This window comes from Nycticebus coucang, chromosome 4, assembly GCF_027406575.1.
Source record: "Nycticebus coucang isolate mNycCou1 chromosome 4, mNycCou1.pri, whole genome shotgun sequence".
In the NCBI taxonomy this organism is placed as follows: domain Eukaryota; kingdom Metazoa; phylum Chordata; class Mammalia; order Primates; family Lorisidae; genus Nycticebus; species Nycticebus coucang.
In genome coordinates, this window is record NC_069783.1 from 52,163,527 (window position 1) to 52,187,508 (window position 23,982).

Here is a 23,982-nt window from a genome sequence, read left to right on the forward strand (position 1 = left end):
ATTTTGATATGAGGACAATTAATGACAATTAAGGTTATGGGGGGGAGGAAAAGCAGAAAGAGGGATGGAGGGAGGGAGGTGGGGCCTTGGTGTGTGTCACACTTTATGGGGGCAAGACATGATTGCAAGAGGGACTTTACCTAACAATTGCAATCAGTGTAACCTGGTTTATTGTACCCTCAATGAATCCCCAACAATAAAAAAAAAAAAACTTCAAAATGTCCAAGACTATTTCAATGAACAGAAGAAAAATGGGGTAAAGTTAATATTATATGGAAAAGTGGTAACTTACAAAGATTCTATAAATATCTATACATACTTAAAAATAGCATTGTAGTTATGCATCTTAGTAATGCTATGCTTACTTGTAAGTAGAAAACGTCGAATGAAAGTAACTGGTGATTGGGCAGCGCTTGTGGCTCAAGGAGTAGAGCGCTGGTCCCATATGCTGGAGGTGGCAGGTTCAAACCTAGCCCCAGCCAAAAACCACAAAAAAAAAAAAAAAAAAGAAAGTAACTGGTGATTTAATCAACTTCTGTATACATGGAAATGGAAAAAAAAAAAGATATAAAAATAAAAACTGAGAAATGAAAATAAAAAAAAAGAAAAGTAAAATCTCTAATATCTTCTGCCAGAAACTATAAAGGAGAAATAACAACAGACACTCCAGAAATTCAAAAAATCCTCAATGATTACTACAAAAATATTCCCAGAAATATGAAAATCTGAAGGAAATGGACCAATACCTGGAAGCACACCACCTTCCTAGACTCAACCAGACAGAATTAGAAATCTTGAATAGACCTGTATCAATCATTGAAATAGCATCAACTATACAAAATCTCCCAAAAAAGAAAAGTCCAGGACCAGATAGCTTCACATCCAAATTCTATCATACCTTTCAAGAGGAACTAGTACCTATATTATACCTTTTCCAAAGCATAGAAAAAGAAGGAATACTTCCCAACACATTCCATGAAGCAAATATCACCAAGATACCCAAACCAGGAAAGGATCCAACAAAGAAAGAAAATTATAGACCAAGATCATTAATGAATATTGATGCAAAAAGATTCAATAAGATCTTAGCAAACAGAATTCAACAAAACAACAAAAAAATTATACACCATGATCAAGATGGTTTTATTCCAAGGTCATAGGGTTGGTTCAAAATATGCAAATCTATAAATATAATACATCACATCAATAAAATAAAAAACAAAGACCATATGATTCTCTCAATTGATGCAGACAAAGCCTTTAATAATATCCAGCATCCTTTCATGATCACAAGACTTAAGAAAATGGCATAGAAGGGACATTTCTTAAACTGATAGAAGCCATCTACAACAAACCCACAGCCAATATCATATTGAATGGTTTAAAATTGAAAAAATTTCCACTCAGATAAGGAAAGAGACAAGGATGCCCACTGTCTTCACTGCCATTCAACATGGTAATGGAAGTCTTAGCCATCGCAATCAAGTAAGAGAAGGCTATCAAGTGTATCCAAATAGGGTCAGAGGAGATCAAACTCTCACTCTTTGCTGATGATATGATCCTATACCTGAAAATCCCAGGGACTCAACTTCAAAACTCTTAGAAGTGATCAAAGAATTCAGCAGCATCTCAGGATACAGAATCAATACTTACAAATGAGTAGCTTTTATATATGTCAACAATAGTCAAGCTGAAAATATAGTCAAGGACTCTATTCCTTTACAATAGTGCCAAAGAAGATAAAATATCTTGGAATTTACCTAACAAAGGATATGAAAGATGTCTATAAAGAGAACTATGAGTCTCTGAGAAAAGAAATAACTAAAGATATTAACAAATGGAAAAACATACCATGCTCATGGCTGGGAAGAATCAACATTGTTAAAAAAGTCCATACTACCCAAATCTACTATTAAAGCACCATTGTCATACTTTAAAGAATTTAAAACAATAGCACTTCATTTTATATGGAATCAGAAAAAACATCGAATACCAAGTACATTACTCAGAAATAAGAACAAATCAGGAGGTGTCATGTTACCAGACTTCAGGCTATGCTATAAATCTTCAGTGATCAAAACAGCATGGTACTGAAACAAAAACAGAGTGGTAGATTTATGGAACAGAATAGAGAACCAAGAGATGAACCCAGGTACTTATCATCATGTGATCTTCGACAAACCTATCAAAAATATTCAGTGGAGGAAAGACTCACTATTTAACAAACGGTACTGGGTGAACTGGCTGGTGACCTGTAGAAGACTGAAACTGGACCCACACCTTCCGCCATTAACAAAAATTCATTCTCACTGGATAAAAGATTCAAACTTAAGACACGAAACTATAAAAATACTAGACGAGAGTGCAAGGAAAACACTTGAAGAAATTGGCCTGGGAGAATATTTTATGAGGCGGACTCCCTGGGAAATTGAAGCAACATCAAAAATACATTACTCATATCTGATCAAACTAAAAAACTTTTGCACAGCCAAGAGCACAGTAAGTAAAGCAAACAGACAACCTTCAGAATGGGGGAAGATTTTTGCAGGTTATGCTTCCAACAAAGGTCTGATAACTAGAAAGTACAGAGAACTCAAACTAATCAATCAGAGAAGAATAAATAACTCCATTTCTATGTGATCAAGAGACTTGAACAGAAACTTCTCTGATGAAGACAGGTGCATAGCCTACAAACACATGAAAAAATGCTCATCATCCTTAATCATCAGAGAACTGCAAATCAAAACCACTTTGAGATATCATCTAACTCCAGTAAGATTAGCCCACATCACAAAATCCCAAAACCAGAGATGTTGGTGTGGATGCGGAGAGACGGGAACACTTCTACACTGCTGGTGGGAATGCAAGCTAATACTACCTTTTTGGAAAGAAGTTTGGAGAAGACTCAAGGAACTAAGAGTAGACCTACCATTCGATCCTGCAATTCCTCTACTAGGTACGTACCTAGATGATCAAAAATTATTTTACAACAAAGACATTTGCATCAGAATGTTTACTACAGCCCAATTCATAATAGCCAAGACATGAAGACAGCCCAAACACCCATCAACCCATGAATGGATTAACAAATTGTGGTACATGTACACCATGGAATACTATGCATCCATAAAAAAGATGGAGACTTCACATTTTTTATGTTTATCTGGATGGAGCTGAAACATATTCTTCTTAGAAAGTATTTCAAGAATGGAAAAAAAAGTATCCAATGTACTCAATACTACTATGAAATCAATATATAACCACCTACACACACATACAAATGGGAAAACATAACTATAGTCCAGAAAGTAGAAGGGAAGAGGAGAGAGAGGGGAATGGTGGGGGGATATGGGAGGAGAGAGGGTATTTGGGGGAACCTCACCTAATGTGCATGATGCAATGGTACATTTCAATTGTGATGGACATGTTATTTAGTTCAACGTAAGCATTTCACATTGTATATTGAAGCAGTATCCCAAACCCCATAAATGCATCAATGTAGAAAGTTATGATTTAATTAAAAATAATAATAATAAAAATTTAAAAAAATAAATTTGTTGAAAATTGATAGATTTCTGTGTCTTTTTATATGAGAGAATGTGTAAACAAAACAAAATTGAAAACAGATCCCTTTTACTGACTTGTGTTTAAATATTTAACTATCTGGTGAATTTTGCTATGATATATAATTCTAAATCTTGCCTTAGTTTGAATTGATTTGTATGATATATAAACAAAATAGAAACAACAACTATACAACATTGATGTTCATATTATCAACAAAGAAAAATGTCTAATGAACAAAAAAGTAAAAACATAACATTTACCTTTCGTATAATAAATTTAAATATGTAAAAGGGTAAGATACCCATATATGCTTCTGAATTATTATGCTAAAACTATATGCATAGACGAAGTGAAAGATTCATATTTTTGTTGCTGCTATTTGTCATTACCAGTAAGAAAAATACTGTGTTTGGGAACGTGGCTCAATGTGATCATAGTTGGACAAACACTGATTATCCCTAGTTGTGATTTTGCTAAAAAGGTCCTGGAATTGTACATTTGTTTATCCTTAAGAAGAGATTTTGAATTTTGCATTTTTATAAAAATGGGAATTTCACCTTTCAGGCAAAGAACTATGAACTTTAGTTCCAAACTATAGTCAAAAATATAAAAACCCGATTAAAAAAAGATAAATTATGAGATCTAATGAGAAACCTCAGCAAGGGTACTAGAAACAGAATGAATTTATAAAAATCAATGTATCTTTATTCTGGCCATAATCAAATAGAAAATAACATCCTCTTTACAACAAAGTATTTAAGAATCAGCCTAAGAAAGCACACAAAAGATCCTTGTGGAGAATATTTTAAAATTTTAATTATCATACATAAAGAAAAAGATATGAATGCATGGAAGTGATGACAACATAGTAAAGATGACAATTCTCTCCAAATTAATTTTCAGACATGGTAAATTTAAAAAATTTCTTATTGGAGAAATTTGACAAATTTCATCCCAAAATGTAAATAAAAGAACATAAATAATCATACTAACTATGAAAAAAAAAGAGCAAAAAAGGAGGACTCGCTCCACCAGATGTTAACACATATCATTAAGCCTTAGTATTGAAAACAGTATAGTATTCACAGAAGAACAGAGATGTAGGTAAAATGAATAGAATTGAGCTCAACGATGCACATATATATGTGCATGTCAACAATCCTGGGTCCAGGGTTGAAGTGGATCCAAAAACTAACTGGATACACAACACACACATTCATGCACACAGCACACGCACATGTACAAAGGCATTGACTTGGGATAAAGATGGGTACCACTAAGCAAGGGGAGATGGAGAGATTAGTAGATTTTATTGTTACCACCCTGTCCAAGCCACCATCATCACTCACTTTAATTCCTGCAAAAGCCTATTAATTGGTCTTCCTGCGTTTTCCTGGTTCCAGTCAGCCTAGTTAACAGTAATCCTGTTAAGACAGTCAAATTATGCTTGTTTTTTTTTCTTTTTTTTTTCTTAGTATTAGATCATAGCTGTGTACATTAATGCGATCATGGGGCACCATGCACTGGTTTTATAAACAGTTCGACACATTTTCATCACACTGGTTAACATAGCATCCCTGCCATTTTCTTAGTTATTGTGTTAAGACAATCATATTCTGCATTCACTAAGTTTCACATGTACCCTTGTAAGATGCACCGCAGGTGTAATCCCACCAATCACCCTCCCTCTGCCCAACCTCCCCCCTCCCTCAAGATATTGAAGATGTCAAGATCCTCCTTTGTGTTGAACAAATTATGCATTTAGACAGACCCTGCCTGAAACACCTCAATTATCTAAATTATTGAAAAAGTCAGAGACATTAACCTAGCCTTAAAAACAAATATTGACCTGTGTGACCATGACCTAAAGGAAAGACTTAATTAAACTGTAAACAAGAAAAATTGAATGCATCGTTCACCTTTCAGGTTGAGGTTTTGGGGAGTCTGATAGGCAGGAAGGAAACTGATAATATATTTGCTACTGGCAACTAACATACTTAAATTTAATAAGTATGTATAAAGAACCATCTAGAATTATCATTCAGTCCAACATTAATTGAATGTTCAATACATGTGTAGACACTGGGCTGTCTGCTTGACCTGCACCATCTCTCTTGATCCTATCCACCTTATGCAATGAGGAATTACTATCTTCATTCTACAGAGAGGCAAAATTAGGATAAAAAATTACTTTAGGATAAAAAATTACCATGTTCATTTTACAGAGGGGCATACCTATGTAGTAAGGAATTGCTATCTTCATTTTATAGATGGGGAAACTGTTTATTAAAGCCCTTCAGAGAACTTAAGATACTTCCTCCTGCTTGTAATGAGGAAAAAAGAATTTGAAATGAAGTCCAACTCCAAAATAGGATTTATTAAAAATTTTCTTTTTGGTATCTCATGAAAGAAAAAACAAACACTGTGCATACTCATCAGTGGGAGCTAAACAATGGGTACACATAGAAGGATATAATGGACTTCGGAGACTGGGGTGTGGAGGTAAGAGATCAAAAATTACCTATCAGGTACAATGCACCCTCTTCAGGAGGTGGGTACACTAACAGCCCTTACTTCACCACTGTGCAATTTATCCATGTATCGAAAAACTACTTGTGCCCCCTAAATCTATTGGAATAAAAAGAAATTTCTTTTAGAAATGAAAGATCTTACTCATTTGCAAAAATAAGGTATAAGGTATAATAATCAAGGGTAACAGAGTGAATATGACCCCACTACTCACCCTAACAATAAAATGCTGCAAATAATTTAAGGTCCCTCATGTTCACTCCACTCCCTTCCTCCCTGAGGCAACCAAAAGCCTGAACTTGGTGTTCATTGCTCTTAAGTATTCCTCTGGATTTTTACTACGCATGTGTGTATACTTAAACAGTGCTTTATATTGTTTTGGCTGCTTTTATTTGTTCATTTGCTTGTTTTTAGTGACTAGATTCACTGCATTGCCCAGACTGATCTCAAACTTGTGGGCTCAAACGATCTTGGACCTGGGCCAGTGCATTTAGCTTTCCCTGCTCATTTAAACTTTAAATACATGGTATACTGTAAGTATCCTTTTACAATTTGCTTTTTCACTCTCCATTTTGATGAGTGAGTGAAACTTACTTGTGTTGCTAATTTTAGCTCTATTTTATTTATATTCTCTACTATATAACATGCCACTTCAGGAATATACCATGATTTATTATTCATTCTTCCATTCTTCTGTTGAAGAATATTTAAATACCTTTGGGGTTTTTTTTTTGTCATCACAAATAATGCTGCAATGAACATACTTATACATTTCATCATGTTGCAAGAATTTGTCCAGAAGTAGAATTATTGGGTCATAGCACACACACATCTTCAAATTTATTAGATGTTGCAGAATCGTTACTGGAATTTCTTTCTGCAGTAGGTCTTTGGTCTCAGGAATTTGAAGAGTGAACCCACAGACCACAGATCAGGTAAGATAGGATTTATTACACAGAGAAGAATACAGAAAAAGCACCAGAGCTTGTAGCAGAGGGAAAGACCCAAGTCAGAAAATCTCCACCTGGGTCCTTTGTCTAGGGGCATATATAGTCTTAACAGTTACATTTGGCCAGGACGCGGTAGGTGGAAAAACAGTTTTTCCAGGGATACAGTCCCTTCTGCTGTAAGGTGAATGTCAGGATCAAGGGCAGGGTGAATGTCAGGGTGTTGCCTTCGTGAAATTGCCCAGGCCTAGGAAACGGAGATCCCTTGTCCAGCCTTGCATGGGGGGATCCTGTATCAGAATCACTCCAAAGGATTTGTTATAGTTGCCACCACTATCAGCACTGCATGGCAGGATCTGTTGCCAACATGTATTCTGACACGTGATTTTGCCAACTTTGTAATTTTTGTCAGCCCTAAAAGTATAAAATGGCGTCCAGTTTTGGCTTTTATTTGAATTTTTCCTATTTTCCCTCAGGTTGAGGGGCTTTTCACATGTTTATTCAACTCCTCAGATTTCCTCTTCTGTGGTCTCTTTGTTCATCAATTTGAATCAAAATGATATGAATGCATGATTCTTCCTCAGGACAAAAAAAAAATGGACCTCAGGGCTCAGTATTAAAGAAATTCACTAGCAGGGCAGGCAGACAAAGACGGACATTAGCTACTCTGTGGGGGACGGTAAGTGGAATAGAGTGAGAGGAAAGAGAAGGCTTTCTGGAGAAGATGGCCCTTAAGTTGAAGTTAAAGACGTCATAGGGGCTGAGTAGAAAGGAAAGAGCATTGAAGTGAGGAACCTATCTGCAAAGCCATGGAGGTAAAGAAGGACCTGCTTTGTCCAAGAATATAACAACTAGCTCGAATTGATTGGAACATAGGCTGCTTGAGACAGATGTGACTAAGAAAAAAAAGGAGCAGATCTTGAAGGCTTTGTATTCTGCACTAAGAAAGGTATGATTCTGGGCAGGGCATGCTGGCTCACACCTATAATCCTAGCATTGTGGGAGGCTAAGGCAGGTGGATCATCTGAGCTCAGAAGTGTGAAACCAGCCTGAACAAGAGTGAGACCCCGTCTCTCCAAAAAATAGAAACAAATAGCAAGGCATTGTGGCGGACACCTGTAGTACCAGCTACTCTGGAGGCCATGGCACTCTAGCCTGGGCAATAGGGTGAGACTCTGTCTCAAAAAAAAAGGGGGGGGAGGGAGACAAGATGGCGGACTGAAGCCAGCTTTCAACAGAGGCTCCCGTCCAGAAGGAGAGTTAAGGGACAGGAATTTAGTAAGTATCCTGGTGGACTTGAGCCTCACCAAGAGAGAAGGTTGAAGAACACACATCAACACCGCTGAGGCAAGCTGTGATCACAAGGACGCAAACAAAAGGTACAAAATCCACCACCAAGCGGACGGGAGTCCCCCTCCCCCATGAGACTGGCTCAAGAGCCCCACAATTAAACAAGCGGGCAGAAATTAAAGGCCCTCCCACTACACTCCACGGGAGAGACCTTCTAAAAACTGGACCTACCTCCCCTACTGGGGTGCCGTGGCTTTTCCTGCCAGGCATAAAACTGAATAAAACTTTGGGAATCCTTCGCCGGCAACCCTCCTGGCGCTCCCCTCCCGCCCACTGAGGTCTGGAGGCCTGTCCCCCAGGAGTTCGGATCCTTGGGTGATTTCTCAAGGGGAGTGGACAGTCCCCGAGTTGCGACTGGTCAGCATTGACTCTGAGGCGCACGAGTGAGGAGAGGGCACCGGGCTGAGGGGGAGTCACGCCTCGCGGCACTTCCCTGCGGTGCAGTGCAGCAACCCTCCCCGGGCAACATTACAGGGCACAAGACTGAATAAGACTCTAGCTTCCCCGCTGAGAGCTGAGAGCCCCTACTCTCACTCGGGGTCTGAGGGCCTATCCCCCAGGAGTTCGGATCCTTGGGTGATTTCTCGAGGGGAGTGCACAGTGCCTGAGCTGCGTCAGGTCAGCGCTGACTCTGAGACACGTGAGCAAGGAGAGGGCACTCTGCTGAGGGGAAATCAAGCCTTGGCGGCACTTCCCTGCAGTGCAGTTCAGGAGCCCTCCCCGGGCCGTATTGTTGCGTAAAACTGAATGAAACTTTAGCTTCCCCCCCCACTCCCAATCGGGGTCTGGGGGCCTATCCCCCAAGAGTTCTGATTCCTGGGGGATCTCTTGAGGGGTGTGGACCCAGCACAAACTGCGGCCGCTCAGTGCTGACTCTGGGGCGTGAGACAGAGGAGAAAAGGGTAGCCTGAGTGCCCACACCAGAGCAGCAGTTCCCTGGAGGTAGATCAACAGCCGTTTTTTCTTTAACAGCAGAACGCTCACTTCTGGATATTCTGAGGCCACACCCCCTGTCTCCCTGGGCAACCAGAGGAGGCCACCGGTGAGCAGGGGATTTCCTGACACTGCTCACAAACCCGGGAAGCTTCCAGGGTGGGGCCGACCCAGAGAGGTGATCGGACGCAAACCTCCAACAGCAAAGACATTTGAACTCAAAACAGCCCGTCTTCTGTAGGCGATTTCGACAGGAACAGAGACAGAACCCCGCAAAGTTGTCTGTTCTGTTAGCAGCATCCATCAGGGACGGGGCTAAGCCTGAGTGAACACCTCCTTCCCATCACCTGCATCAAACACTCAAAGATATCAGGCCCCATCTCCTCCTGCTAGATAACAGCAGTCTGCGGGGGCCTGGCAGACTTCCTTGCGATTCAGGCAGGTGCAAACAACTGGAGTGTCTGTTCACTGCAGGCAACTGGGTTAGCCATCTGCAGAGATACCAGTGACTGGGTCCGACAGAGGGGCAAAGTGAGGAAGGAGACGTCAACCTTCCTAGACTGCTCTGTTTGCTGGGTGGCTCCTCCTGACTCCACGCTGCACTGGGGTGAGCCATGTCAGAGGAGTCACCAGGCCCCTGTGATCCAGTTCCCAGAGACCTCTTGAACTCTCCCACCCGAGACAGGTGCCGATTGAGACAGTTGATTTGGATCTTTTGAACTGGGCTAATAGACTGAGGACTTTTCAGGCGGTGCCCTGGGTGTGCGGTTGTAGGAAGGTTTGATTCTCCTTTTCCAACTGGGGCCAGAGGTGGGCAGGCGGGGTGACTTAATTGCTGATTTTTCCATACAGCTGAGACTTCAAGCCAGAGTAGAAGTTGCAATAGGATCGAACAGAAACCAGCTGAAAACAAGACAGAACCACTTTGCTCACCACACCAGACAGGGCCCCAGTTTCTCAGGCCACAACACTGTACGGGCCCTCGATAAAACCCCAGGGGAAAAACCAAAGGGAGTAAAATAACCATGGGGCGGAATCAGCGGACAAACTCTGGTAACATGAATAACCAGAATAGATCAACCCCCCCAAGAAAAGATACGGCAGATGTGATTGAAGATCCCATTCATAAACAACTGGCTGAGATGTCAGAAATCGAATTCAGAATTTGGATTGCAGACAAGATTAATAAAATGGAATTAGGAATTTGAGGAGAAATTCAAAAATTGTCTCAAGAATTTAATGAATTTAAAGACAAAACCACCAAAGACTTAGACACACTGAAGCAAGAACTTACAGCCCTCAAAGATATGAAAAATACAGTAGAATCCCTCAGTAACAGAATGGAGCAAGCAGAAGAAAGGATTTCTGACATTGAAGATAAAGTCTTCCAACGCTCCCAATCTCTCAAAGAGGAAGAGAAATGAAGAGCAAAAACGGATCACTCACTCAGAGAACTCTCAGATAATTCGAAAAAAAGCAACATAAGAATTATAGGGATTTCTGAGAACGATGAAGTGGCCTCCAGGGGCACAGAGGCCCTTCTGCATGAAATTATGAAAGAAAATTTTCCAGACATGCCTAGAGAATCTGAAATTCAGATAGCAGACAGCTTCAGAACCCCAGCATATCATAATTAGCCCCCAGACATATCATAATTAGCTTCACTAAAGTTAATATGAAAGAGAAGATTCTCAAAGCAGCCCGGCGAAAGAAAACTATAACGTACAAAGGTAAGAATATTAGAATAACTGCAGATCTCTCTGCTGAAACTTTTCAAGCCAGAAGAGGCTGGTCATCAACTTTTAATCTCCTAAAGCAAAAAAACTTTTAACCCAGGATCTTGTATCCAGCTAAACTGAGTTTCATCTATGATGGAGAAATTAAATACTTCAATGACATTCATATATTGAAAAAATTTGCCATAAGTAAACCAGCTCTTCAGGATATTCTCAGACCTATCCTCCACAATGACCAACCCAATCCTATACCACAAAAGTAAACTCACTCAGAAACATCGGATCAAACTCCAACTTCCACACTGGCAAAAGGATTAAAAATGTCCACTGGACCTTTGAAAAACTCGATACCCAAAATTCCACCAGAATTATCAATACTCTCCATCAATGTGAATGGCTTAAACTGTCCTCTAAAGAGGCATAGGTTAGCTGACTGAATACAAAAACTCAAGCCAGATATTTGTTGCATACAAGAGTCACATCTCAACTTAAAAGACAAATACAGACTCAGGGTGAAAGGATGGTCATCCATATTTCAGGCAAATGGTAAGCAGAAAAAAGCAGGTGTTTCAATTTTATTTGCAGATACAGTAGGCTTTAAACCATCAAAAGTAAGGAAGGACAAGAATGGTCACTTCATATTTGTTAAGGGTAATATTCAATATGATGAGATCTCAATTATTAATATCTATGCACCCAACCAGAATGCACCTCAATTTATAAGAGAAACTCTAACAGACATGAGTAACTTGATTTCCTCCAGCTCCATAATCATCGGAGATTTCAACACTCCCTTGGCAGTGTTGGATCGATCCTCCAGCAAGAAGCTGAGCAAAGAAATCTTAGATTTAAACCTAACCATCCAATATTTAGATTTAGCAGACATCTACAGAACATTTCATCCCAACAAAACTGAATACACATACTTCTCATCAGCCCACGGAACTTACTCCAAAATTGACCACATTTTAGGTCACAAGTCTAACCTCAGTAAATTTAAAGGAATAGAAATTATTCCATGCATCTTCTCGGACCATCATGGAATAAAACTTGATTGAGTAACAACAGGAATCTGCATACCCATACAAAAACATGGAAGTTAAATAACCTTATGCTGAATGATAGCTGGGTCAGAGATGAGATTAAGAAAGAAATTGCCAATTTTTTGGAACAAAACGACAATGAAGACACAAACTATCAGAACCTCTGGGACACCGCAAAGGCAGTTCTAAGAGGGAAATTTATAGCACTGCAAGCCTTCCTCAAGAGAACGGAAAGAGAGGAAGTTAACAACTTAATGGGACATCTCACGCAACTGGAAAAGGAAGAACATTCCAACCCCAAACCCAGTAGAAGACAAGAAATAACCAAAATTAGAGCAGAATTAAATGAAATTGAAAACAAAAGAATAATACAACAGATCAATAAATCAAAAAGCTGGTTTTTTGAAAAGGTCAATAAAATAGATAAACCTCTGGCCAACCTAATCAGGAAAAAAAGAGTAAAATCTCTAATCTCATCAATCAGAAACAACAAAGACGAAATAACCACAGACTCATCAGAAATCCAAAAAATCCTTAATGAATATTACAAGAAACTTTATTCTCAGAAATATGAAAATCTGAAGGAAATAGACCGATACTTGGAAGCACGCCACCTTCCAAGACTTAATCAGAATCAAGTGGAAATGTTGAACAGACCCATATCAAGTTCAGAAATAGCATCAACTATACAAAACCTCCCTAAAAAGAAAAGCCCGGGACCAGACGGTTTCACGTCAGAATTCTACCAAACCTTTAAAGAGGAATTAGTACCTATATTACTCAACCTGTTCCAAAATGTAGAAAAAGAAGGAAGACTACCCAACACCTTCTATGAAGCAAACATCACCCTGATCCCCAAACCAGGGAAAGACCCAACAAGAAAAGAAAATTATAGACCGATATCACTAATGAATATAGATGCAAAAATATTCAACAAGATCCTAACAAACAGAATCCAGCAACACATCAAACAAATTATACATCATGACCAAGTTGGTTTTATCCCAGGGTCTCAAGGCTGGTTCAATATACGTAAATCTATAAATGTAATTCAGCACATAAACAAATTAAAAAACAAAGACCATATGATTCTCTCAATTGATGCAGAAAAAGCTTTCGATAATATCCAGCATCCCTTCATGATCAGAACACTCAAGAAAATTGGTCTAGAAGGGACTTTTCTTAAACTGATAGAGGCTATCTACAGCAAACCCACAGCCAATATCATATTGAATGGAGTTAAATTGGAATCATTTCCACTCAGATCAGGAACCAGACAAGGCTGCCCATTGTCTCCATTGCTTTTCAACATTGTAATGGAAGTTTTAGCCACCGCAATTAGGGAAGAAAAGGCGATCAAGGGTATCCATATAGGGTCAGAAGAGATCAAACTTTCGCTCTTTGCAGATGATATGATTGTGTATCTGGAAAACACTAGGGACTCTACTACAAAACTCCTAGAAGTGATCAAGGAATACAGCAGCGTCTCAGGTTACAAAATCAACATTCATAAATCGGTAGCCTTTATATACACCAACAACAGTCAAATTGAAAAAGCAGTTAAGGACTCTATCCCATTCACAGTAGTGCCAAAGAAGATGAAATATTTGGGAATTTACCTAACAAAAGACGTGAAAGATCTCTATAAAGAGAACTATGAAACTCTAAGAAAAGAAATAGCTGAAAATGTTAACAAATGGAAAAACATACTATGCTCATGGCTGGGAAGAATCAACATTATCAAAATGTCCATACTACCCAAAGCAATATATAATTTCAACGCACTCCCTATTAAAGCTCCACTGTCATATTTTAAAGATCTTGAAAAAACATTACTTTGTTTTATATGGAATCAGAAAAAACCTCGAATAGCCAAGACATTACTCAGAAATAAAAACAAAACAGGAGGAATCACACTACCAGACCTCAGACTTTACTACAAATCGATAGTGATCAAAACAGCATGGTATTGGCACAAAAACAGAGAAGTAGATATCTGGAACAGAATAGAGAACCAAGAGATGAATCCAGCTACTTACCACTATTTGATTTTTGACAAGCCAATTAAAAACATTCAGTGGGGAAAAGATTCCCTATTTAACAAATGGTGCTGGGTGAACTGGCTGGCAACCTGCAGAAGACTAAAATTGGACCCACACCTTTCACCATTAACTAAGATAGACTCTCATTGGATTAAAGATTTAAACGTAAAACATGAAACTATAAAAATACTAGAGGAGAATGCAGGAAAACCCTTGAAGAAATTGGTCTGGGTGAGTATTTCATGAGGAGAACCCCCCGGGCAATTGAAGCAGCTTCAAAAATACACTACTGGGACTTGATCAAACTAAAAAGCTTCTGCACAGCTAAGAACACAGTAAGCAAAGCAAGCAGACAGCCCTCAGAATGGGAGAAGATATTTGCAGGGTATATCTCTGACAAAGGTTTAATAACCAGAATCCACAGAGAACTGAAACGCATCAGCAAGAAAAAAACAAGGGATCCCATCGCAGGCTGGGCAAGGGATTTGAAGAGAAACTTTTCTGAAGAAGACAGGCGCACGGCCTTCAGACATATGAAAAAATGCTCATCATCTTTAATCATCAGAGAAATGCAAATCAAAACTACTTTGAGATATCATCTAACTCCAGTGAGACTAGCCTATATCACAAAATCTCAAGACCAGAGATGTTGGCGTGGATGCGGAGAAAAGGGAACACTTCTGCACTGCTGGTGGGAATGCAAATTAATACATTCCTTTTGGAAAGATATATGGAGAACACTCAGAGATCTAAAAATAGATCTGCCATTCAATCCTGTAATTCCTCTGCTGGGCATATACCCAGAAGACCAAAAATCACAACATAACAAAGATATTTGTACCAGAATGTTTATTGCAGCCCAATTCATAATAGCTAAGTCATGGAAAAAGCCCAAGTGCCCATCGATCCACGAATGGATTAATAAATTGTGATATATGTATACCATGGAATACTATGCAACCTTCAAGAAAGATGGAGACTTTACCTCTTTCATGTTTACATGGATGGAGCTGGAACATATTCTTCTTAGTAAAGTATCTCAAGAATGGAATAAAAAGTACCCAATGTACACAGCCCTACTATGAAACTAATTTGGGACTCTCACATGAAAGCTATAACCCAGCTACAACTTAAAAATAGGGGGAAGTGGGAAAGGGGGGGGTAGTGGGTAGAGGGAGGGGGATAGGTGGGATCACACCTGTGGTGCATATTACAGGGGTATTTGCGAAACTTGGTAAATGTAGAATGTAAATGTTTTGGCACAGTAACTGAGATAACGCCGGAAAGGCTATGTTAACCACTGTGATAAAAATGTGTCAAATGGTTTATGAAGTGAGTGTATGGTGCCCCATGATCATATCAATGTATACAGTTATGATTTAATAAAGAAAAGGGGGGAAGGTCGGATATGGGAGGAGGGATGGTATTTGGGGGGCCCTCACCTAATGCGCATGATGCAATGGTACATTTCAAAACTATTGAGAAATGAGTATAATTGTGATAGATGTGTTACTTAGTTCAATGTAAACATTTCACATTGTATATTGAAGCAGTACCCTGAACCCCATAAATGCATCAATGTACAAAGTTATGATTTAATAAAAAATAATTTTAAAAAAAGGAATGTATGATTCTGGAAACATTTATATTCAACTGACGGAGGGAAGGGGGAGGGGAAGAAAAGGAAGGAGAATTGCTAAACTCACACCTAACAGGCATAATGTAAGGGTATATGGCATACTCCTGGGTAAAGGGCTCAGCTACAATTTAAACTTTACCTAAGAAATGCAAACAATGTAGCTTAATTGCTTGTACCTTCACATTAATCTGAAATTGTAAAATTTTTTTTAAAAAAGAAATGCATGATTCTGGAGTCAGAGGCATTAAGAATTATGGGCAGGGGAGCATCAAGGTCTTATCTGCCTTCTAGGGCTGAGACAGGGGTGCAGGGGTGAGGAGAGGTAAGCTGAAGTAGAGGCATTTCATTCTCTTTCATTCTCTGTACCGTACCTCTCATTCTCCATCAGCTATGAGAACAGAACACTGATGAGAATCTGCACCAAGGCTGTGGCAAAAAAGCCAGAAGAAGGAATTGAATTTAGGAGAGCCCTAGACCAGGGAATCAACAGAACTTGCTGGTCTGTTTGAAGGCTACTATTGAGGTCTGAAGTTAATAAATAGCATGATCCTTTTCCAAGCCTGTGTTCAGAATGCAATTAAGAGATAGACACAAGTGTCAGGCAGACAAATGCCACATTCTCAGCTTCATTACTGGTAAAGCCCATGTAGAAGGACACGTCTTAGCCATGAGACATGAAAGGAGCACACATCTCCCAGGTACTGGCAGCCCTGGACACCTGGGAGATGTGTGCTCCATCCTCCACCCCAGGGACCAGCCAAGGAGACTGCAAACCCCTGCAGGCAGACAGTCCCCAAAGAGAGACAGAGGAACATGAGTTGCCCATGCTTTGTTCCTTCATCGAAACTTCTCAACCAGATGAATCATTCCTCTTCCTCCAGGGAAGAATGAGTGTGTCTGGAGGAATGGGACAGCCAAGACAAAGGAGCATTTAATAACGCTTCCTTCAATGTAAGGAAGGAAGGATCTCCCATCCCTAACCTCTACTACTACTACTAATATCTCATTTTGGATGATGACTACGGCATAGCAAAGTCAGCCAGAGCTGGGCTCCAAGCCGCCTGCTCCATCACCTCACAGTTGGAGTGACTTCAGATAGATGATTTATAACATTATAGCTTACTTTTATGGAGGAATTACTGTGCACCTTGGTGCTAAATTCTCTCCATGCACAAACTCATTTAATCTTCTCATAGGATCCCTGAGGAAAATACTGTAAGTACCCCCATCTTACAGACAAGTAAACTTAAGAACTTGAGCTACTTCTCAAGGCCCCCTAACAAGTACATGGCAGAGCCAAAGCTGGAACCCTGGACTCTCTGACTCCAGAGCTTTGGTTTTTACTCAAGACATCTTCCAACTCATATAAAGCTGGGGCCAGTACCTGGCACATTGCAAACATTCCATTTTTATTACTATTGCTATTCTATGATGGTCATATCTTCACAGAAGAAAGGGTAGAGTCTTGTTTTTTTTGTTTGTTTGTTTTTATTAAATCATAGCTGTGTACATTAGTATGATCATGGGGCACCATACACTTGGTTCATAGACCGTTTGACACATTTTCATCACACTAGTTAACATAGCTTTCCTGGCATTTTCTTAGTTATTTTGCTAAGACTTTTACATTCCACATTTACTAAGATTCACATATACCCTTGTAAGATGCACCGCAGGTGTCACATATACCCTTGTAAGATGCACCGCAGGTGTAATCCCATTAATCCCCCTCCCTCCACCTACCTTCCCCCTCCCTCCCCTCCCTTTCCCCCTTCTCCCTATTCTTAGGTTGTAACTGGGTTATAGCTTTCATGTGAAGGTCCTACATTAGTTTCATAATAAGGGTGAGTACATTGGGTACTTTTTCTTCCATTCTTGAGACACTTTACTAAGAAGAATATGTTCCAGCTCCATAAGGGTAGAGTCTTGAAGCAGAGGTTAGAAGTGGTTGGTAAGTGCCAAGAGAGGCAACGTAATTCAAACCAATCATTTTGGAAGATAGTGTGCCAGCTGCTCTGAAAGGTAAAGGAAGTATGCTTGTAGGTTTTGCTGTTGCAAAGGTTATATTCATCCATAAAGGAATAAACACAGTATCTCTTGGAAACAGGAAGAAAAATGGCATGGCTGGCATAGACTATCCTCACTGGGATATGGTGGGTGAGAGAAGTGTAGCTGGAAACCATGGCCCATACCTGTAATCCCAGCACGTTGGGAAGCCGAGGCAGGAGGATCACTTGAGGAAGAGGAGTTCAAGACCAGCCTGAGCAACACAGCAGGACTCTCTACAGAAAAAAAATTAAAAATTAGCCAGGCATGGTGATTTGCACCTGTAGTCCCAGCTATTAAGGAGGCTGAGGTGGGAGGATCGCTTGAGCTCAGAAGTTTGAGATTGCAGTAAGATATGATGATGTCTCTGCACTATAACCCGGGCAGCAGAGCAAGATGCTATCACAGGAAAAAAATAAAACCATAAAATTTAAATACAGGAATTTAAAAAAATCAAAATTAGTCCCACAAAAATCCATGTTGAACAAAATATTGAAATTTTAATCAAAGACAGGCCAATATAACCACCCTGTGTTATTTTGCAATGAGAGCAGCCATCCCCAATCAGCCCAGGGTTCCCAAGCATGGGACCCTCGTGTCCCTTTGCCACCCTTCTCACGGGTTTGTGTTGACAACAGTATGAGAAATATTGGACGATGAATGGCTTTGTATGTTTTGGTGGTTTTGTAGAGCTCTTATTAACTTTTTCCACTTGTTTCAAAATATGGGAGGATATTCTGCTCAGTGTCACTGGTTTTTATGCCTCAGGCTCCAGTGTGCCCTGAAAGGCACCTCTGAGAAGGAAGCACCAGTGTGTTAAGGTCACACTGGTGACACATAGAGGATGGAGGCAGCAGGACCCAGGGAGCAAGCTTTGAGTCCATCAGATCTGGGCAGAGGCCCAACTCCTTGACCGCCTACCATGTGACTTTAGACAAGTAAGTTATCCTCTCTCAGGTCTGGTGTCATCCCTGGGAGCACTCAGGCAACAGCAATGTCTCCTCCCAGAATCCTTGTGAGAATTAGATGAAATCAAGCACTTGGTGTATACTAAGTGACTGATGAATACTAGTTGTTGTGGGTTATATAATAACCATGTTGGACAAATAAATTGATCACATTTAGATGATGTATCTCCTAATCTAATTATTTGCTCACTTAATTAATGGGGCTGTTTGAGGGACAAATGTCAAATGAATTGATGATTAACAGATGGTTCTTGTGCTTACTCTTTCTTACAGGGGTTATTATTCATCTTTTCGAGTCTATTTTGATAACCTAAGCAACGCAATTCAAGATTGTAAGTTAGCAGACAGAGATGAAGCATCAACATATACACAAATTGCTTTGTTACCTAATAAGAATGACCATTTACTGTACACCTATTGTGCACTCTGTATGAACTGTTTAACAAACTCTAGCCTTGCACCTGCCTGACAAAGTTTTCTGACTCACAGAAGGATGCTGGGAGAGGTAAATCATTTACCCAGTGTAATGCAGCTAGAGCTCTGATCACTGCCTTTCATGGACTCTTTTATGGATTCAGACTACTTCTTCCCCTTCTCTGACGTAATCCTCTTTTTCTCAGGGATTACTGTCAAATAAAGATGAAAACAATTACGTGGTCATAGTTCTCAGCTGAGTGCATTTGTAGAACTCTATTTCTCCTCTGGTGGAATTTTCTGATTACGTCTCAGAATTGAACCTGAGAGCAATTGAAGACTTGCCAAGAGAGGTTAAGCACAACTTCTTTTGTCTTCATCAAGGTAATGAAGTTTGCCTCTTTTCAAAAAGTCCTAAGAAACTCAGGGCTGCTCCTGGAAACTCATCAGGAAGAAAAGTAGCTGGGAAAACCCTCTCTTGTCATTGTCTCAAAATGAAGAAGGAGGCCAGGAACACATGCAAATAAAAAATATGTGAATAAACTCAGTCTTTAAATTGTTTTGTAAGTCAAGAGGTTGGGGGAGGGGCTTTTGAAAGCCCAGCTGTTGTCTCATGCTCTGCCACTCAATCTACTTTTTCCCTTCTAATGCTCTAGTGATGATGTGTGAGATCAGCCTAGGATTGGAGACAAAACATGCAGATGCAGTTATAGAAGCATGAACAGCTGAAGCATGAAACTAATATGATCAAGAAAAGTAATAGAAAAATCCTAGAAGCTAGTTTAAAAAAAAAAGACACTGTTGAATCTGAGTCTCTCCTCCTGGGTAAATGAGCGGGAAGGACTGTGATGGGAAAGAAACCGATAATTATTCACAACAATATTCAGTAGCACAGGGTTAGCTGCAGGTAGCCCACCTTTCCTTTAAGGCATTAGGCCAGAGCAGGGAGGGTGAGCTGCTTTGCAGTGACATTCCTCATTCCCCACCTCTATCATCTATGTGATTGGTCAGAAGGGATTTCTAGGACCCAGTTCTAAGTCTGAGAACTGGGAACAGAAATCTTTGGAACAGAAATCCTGACACCTTCTGAGATGCTACAAACCCAGCTGGAACGTGGAGCTTCTGTGACAGCATGACATTGTGCTTTCTGTGAGTTACACCCTCAGCACCTCTGAGGCTGATGGCCAAGGTGTTCACAGAGAAAGAGGGCATCTTCGATAGAGCCAAGAGGAGGATGTGTTAGAGAATGTAGGCCATAGAACACCATACTTCACTCTTAGAGACTCCCCAAAACAAGGCAGAACAGATATTAGCCAGCGTCACTCTGCATTTGGGGCAAACCCCTGTATATGAGAGACCCTCAGGAAGCAAAATGGGCCCTCCACACATCAGTGAAGTCAGCAATAATGTGGGGAGAAGAAGGCTCTAAAGCAGCTGTTCTCAACCTGTGGGTCGCAACCCACAGGAACTGTATTAAAAGGCCACAGCATTAGGATGATCGAGAACCATTGCTCTAAAGGGAAGCTGAGGCAGTTCAGAGGGCTTTCCCAACTGAATTTACTGCCAAAACATTCACTCCAGAGTCACAGCTGAGTGCCCCGTGCTCGCAGATCCTCTCTATCCAGGCTTCCGTTCTGCACATTGCTCCCAAAACAGACATGTGAAGACCCCCAGCTACAAGGGCTCCCCCAAGACCTGCAAAGCCTTGAGTGTGGAAGCTATTGCATCTGCATTAGGCTGGGCTGGGACCTCACTTTATACATCAGCCTAGAAGTAATAAGAGATGAAAGGGTCAGATCCAAAGAACCAGCATCACCTTGACAGGATCTTCCCCAGGGGAGGTCATCATGCAGTCAACAGCCAAGAGGAAGAGGCAGGGGGCTGCTTCTGCCACCCATGAGACTTCAGAGAAATCTGAGAATTTAATGTTCTTGGGCACATCCACCAAATGCCCCCATCCCAAGTCTCAGGGCCCCATTTGTTTCTCATGAGGCCTTGATTCTTATGCAGGAAACCTGCTAAGGCTGTTCATTTGGCCTCTTTTGTAGCTCTTGCCCTTACAGCTACAGCCTCACAACTCCACACAGCCTTCCCTAAACCTGCAGGAGAGGACGGCCCCTGCCAGGTCTGTCATAGAGGTCTTCTGCTTTCGAAGCATGTCCTGAGTTGGAAGTTGGTGCTCCTGCTAATTTTCTTTGTTTTTTAAGGCTTACAATGCAGTTAGCAGAAGCCCTAAGCACTCCACTGTGCTTGCAACTGTTATGCCCCACACAGCTCCACCTACACCCCCTAAGCCTTCACACTCTACCAGCAGTGCCCTAGCATGCCGCAAAGAAGGAAGACTTCACAATTGGAATGCCACAGTCATCCTTCCCACCCACCGTGAGTGATGGGAACCTTTGTGCCATCAGACTGCTGAGTCATCCAGCCAAGGAGCTGCTTCCCTCCACCTTGTCTCCCGCACAACCCATCCTGGTCACCCACAAGCTTCCCTCCTGCATGTGTGCCTTTAGGCCCTGCAATTCCTTTGGTGTGTAAGCTACTCCTTCCCAGAGCAGACACTTAGCAGAACCCGGGTCAGAGAATCTGTGTGCCAGCGTTCTACTAGACAGTGCAATCCCAGAGAGCAGGAGAAGGGGACAAGTGCAGTGAAGCACAGGAGGACCCAGGGTCGATATGCTATATTGATGGGTCATTAGAATGGCCACCTCCAAATGTGATGACTGCTTGATTTCCAGGCTGTGCTCCTGAGAGTTCGCACGAGCAACATGCCACATAGGGGAGAAAGGTGAAGAATTTATCCCCTGGCTCCCACTCTCCTTTGTTAGAAGCCCAACACATGTGGGTTGTAGAGGGATGGGCCTGATTGCCCACTGCAGTTCAACCAGAAGGCACCAGGTGAGGGGTAAGAAGGCTGATAGGAGGGTAGGGGCCAAAGTGGTACCTGGCGGAATTCACTCACAGCCCCACACAGCTGGAACAAGAGATAGGTGACACTGGGAAAATGTGGGCAGGTGCACAAAAGATCTCTGAAACAATCAAAAATAAATAAATAAAGTTTGAAGAGTAATGTCATAACCTCTGGGCAATGATAAAACTGCAGCTGGGAAGTCAATGGGATATGGACAGAGAAACTCAAGTGTTCTCAGTCATGCAGAAAAGAACCAGTCTTCTTTGGGAGAATAAGAAATACAAGGCTTTCATGCTTATGAGGATGTCACCTTTTATGGGATCCCCCACTACCCCATGATCCATTCATCTAGCCAGTCAACAAATATGAAACCTGCTGGCAAATACTAAATGACTTTGGCACTTCTTTTATTCACCTTGGCATGGCATTAGGTTCTTAAATAAAACAAACTGTAGGGTTTGTAAGGTGGTGTAATTTTCTATTGTATTCTGAGAAAGTGCCAACAGGCAAACATGATGAAAAGCCAGGGGTGGGATGGGGGTAACATAATTATCCCATAGTGCAATCATCTCCTCTAAAGCTAGTTATTGCCTAGATCAGCAGTCAGCAAACTGAAGCTCACAGGCCAAAGATTGCCACCACCTATTTAGTAAATGAAGTTTTACTGACACACAGCCACACTTGTTTGTTTACGTATCGTCTGTGGCTACCTTCCTCATTACAATGGCTGAGGTAAGAGACTCAAGACAGGGACAATGTGGCCCACAAATCCTAAAATATCTACTATCCAGCCCTTTACAGAAAAAGTTCGCCCATCCTTGGCTTAGACGAAAGACCCCACATGAGATTTCTTTTATAGGTAGTATCTCCAACTTAGCAATAAGCCACAGCTAGTAGATGATGCCTCAGCCAATAATAATAAAGTTCCGTTTCCTAACCAGCATGTTTCTGTCCAAACTGAGATGCTTCCTTCCCTCTCTGTCAGGACTAATCCAAAAGCTGTAACTGTGCTACCACAAAGCCAGATATCTGCCCGGTGAAAACAAACACAACTGAGAGGTGATGGCTCTTCCTCTCCTTCAACTAAGAACATAGTTCCCAGAATCTTTCATCCAAACTCCTGCTTTGGATCCAGTTGCCAGAGACCTTTTAAACTCTCCCACCTGAGACAGGTGCTGACTGAGACAATTTATATGGACCTTTTGAACTGAACCAATTGCCCAAGGACTATTCAAGTGGTGCCCTGGGTATCAAACCCAGGGCAGGTTGGGTAATCAAACCCCTGGTAATCAAACCCTGAGAAGGTTTGATTTTCCTTTTCTAATTGTTGCCTGTGGAGGGTGGGGTGACTTAATTGCTGGTATTTCTCCACAGCTGAGACTTCAGCCTAGAGTAACTGTTTCACTAGGGTCAAACAGAGACCAGCTGAAAACAAGACAGAACCTCTTAGCCCCACCACACCAAACAGCTCCCATGTTTCTCAGGCCGTAGCACTGTATGGGTCCTCAACAAAGCTCCAGGGGAAAATTCAAATGGTGTAAAATAATCATGGAGTGGAATCAGCAGAAAACCTCTGGTAACCTGAATAACCAGAATAGATCAACCCCCCCCAAGGAAAGATATGGCAGATGTAACTGAAGATGTCATTCATAAACAGCTGGCCAAGATGTCAGAAATCGAATTCAGAATTTGGATTGCAAACAAGATTAATAGAATGGAGGAAAAATTGGAATTAGAAATTCGAGGAGCAATTCAAAAGTCAGAGAGCTCTGAGATAATTCGAAGAAGGCTAATATCCACCTCATTGGAATCCCTGAAAGTGATGAAATGGCCTCGCAAGGCACAGAGGCCCTTCTC